We start from the raw sequence: 2339 nt of genomic DNA, 5'->3' as shown, positions 1-2339 counted from the left end.
GCAAAGTTGGCAGTTCAAACTCACCAGCTGCTCCTCGGAAACCCTATGCATGGTTACCCTGAGTTGGAACCAACTAGAAGGCACTTAACAGTAACAAAAGAAATATTATATAGCACTTAACAACATTATATAGCACTTAATTTTTTAATGATATTTTGATTTAATCAGTCTTCGAATGCTATTCTGATGTAATATCTAATAGGAAGCAATTTTCATATGACATCTATAAAATTCCATATATGAATAATCATATATATGATGGAGTCCTGGTGTGGCGCTGCAGGATAATGCACTAGAAATACAAGTTTGGTTTGAATTGCATGGTCGGTGGTTCCCACTCAGTAGCCACTCCTCAGAAGTCCTATACAGGGTTGCTATGAGTTGGATTGACTCCACGGTACTGAATAACAGCTATAACTCTAACTATATGTATATTACCATGTATATATAAATATTGACATTGTCAAAGATTTCATCTTGCTTGTATCCACTATCAATACTCATGGAAGCATCAGTCAAGAAATCAACATAACGCATTAGGTATATCTACTGCACAAGACCTCTTTGAAATGTTCAAGAGCAAAGAGATCATTTTGAGGACAAAGGTGCCTGTGACCCAAGCTATAGTATTTCAATACCCTCATATGCACGTGAAAGTTGGATAATAAATAAGGAAGACCATAGAAAAATTGATGTATTTGTATTATGATGTCAGAGTAGAATATTAAAAGTACCTTGAACCCTATAGAGTAGTTCTATTCTGTTCTATAGGGTCGTTAAAAGTTGGAATTGACTTGGTTGCAAACAACATTTACAACTAAAGCTACCCTTTAGTTTTGCCTACTTAGAAACAAACTGAAAACTCCCCACAAAGCTCTCCATTAACCTATTTATTTGTGTTTGTGTTTCATCCTCTGGATAAATGAACAACAGAGCAATAAAGAGGGGAGAACTTAGTCTACAGTATCTTAACTGGGTTGTTGTTGTTAAGTGACTTTGAGTTGGTTACAACCCATGGCAACTCTGTTTGGGGTTTCCGGGGAGTGGCTGGTGAGTTTGAACTGTCAACATTGCAGTTTGAGCCGAATTTGCAGTCCAGTGCATTAGCCCACAGTGCCACAAAAAAACTAATTAAGTCTAAAATATGGTCATCCCCTAAGCAGCAAAAACCATTCCGCTATCATCAGTACGGCGTCCTGGTGTGGCACTGTGGTTGATGCGCTGGTCAGCAAGGTCAGTTTGAGCTATAGGGTTGGCAGTTTGGGCTCACCAGTCACTCTTTGGAGAGCCAATACAGGGTTGATATGAGTCAAAATCAACTCAACGTTGTTAAACAACAACCATTAATATGGAGTCCTGGTATGGCACTGTAGGATGAGTACTGGATTGCTAACCAAAAGGTTGGTGGTCCAAACCTACCATTTCTCCTCTGAAACCCCTCTACAGGGTCGCTATGAGTCATAACTGACTCAATGGCACACAACAACATTAATACTGTAGCTCCGTGACTCTGTAGGATCAGCGGTTCTAGCCCACCAGGTACTTCATGGGAAGAAGATGAGGCTTTCTGCTCCAGCAAAGATTTCTAGCCTCAGAAACCCTACACAAGGTCACTGTCTTCAGCTAGACCACCTTAAGCATGCCAAAGTTGTCACATCTTGGAAGTTAAGTAGGGTCTGGCCTGGTTAGTACTTGGATGGGAGACTGCCTGAGAAAACCAGTGCTGTAGGCTGAGCCCTAGCGTGGCACTATAGGATAAGCGCTGACTGTTCAAACCCAACAATCACTCTAGGAAATCATATACAGGGTTGCTCTGAGTTGAAACTGACTCAAGAGCACACAACAGCATCAGTGTGTTGGAACCAACTCAAAAGCACTTAATAACAACAACAATCAGTAATGAGACAGATGTTGGCTGGGGAACTCCTTACAACTGGTTTTGGGTTTTTTTATGACTTAAATTCTCTATAATTCCAATTTTCCCTCATATGAAGATACACAGAGATAATATTGGTTCAACAATGTTGATATAATCTGTGCTATTATTCATTGTGGTATATTAGAGTTAATAGAAGAATTATTAAAGAAAAAAGAAAAAAGTACCTTAGACTTCCAGAAGAACAAACAAATCTGCGTTAGAAGAAGGTACATTTAGAAATGTTCCTTAGAAGCTAGGATGGTGAGACTTTATGTCTCATTCTGCGTGCATGTTATCAGGGGAGACCTGTCCCTGGAGAATGACATTATGCTTGATTAAGTAGAGGGTCAGAGAAAAATTGTAAGACCCCCAATGAGATTGATTGTCACAGTGACAGCAGCAATGGGCTCAAGCATCGTGA

The 2339-nt window shown here is 39.8% G+C and overlaps 1 protein-coding gene across 1 annotated transcript in view; it reads left to right on the top strand.

Annotated features, from left to right (window-relative positions):
* NALCN (sodium leak channel, non-selective) overlaps nucleotides 1–2339 on the top strand; it is a 535846-nt gene that overhangs the window by 494394 nt on the left and 39113 nt on the right. The window lies entirely within an intron of this gene.

Source organism: Chrysochloris asiatica, unplaced genomic scaffold (assembly GCF_000296735.1).
Source record: "Chrysochloris asiatica unplaced genomic scaffold, ChrAsi1.0 scaffold00029, whole genome shotgun sequence".
In the NCBI taxonomy this organism is placed as follows: domain Eukaryota; kingdom Metazoa; phylum Chordata; class Mammalia; order Afrosoricida; family Chrysochloridae; genus Chrysochloris; species Chrysochloris asiatica.
Note: the sequence above shows the minus strand (reverse complement) of the source record. Positions and strands in the feature narration are given on the sequence as shown.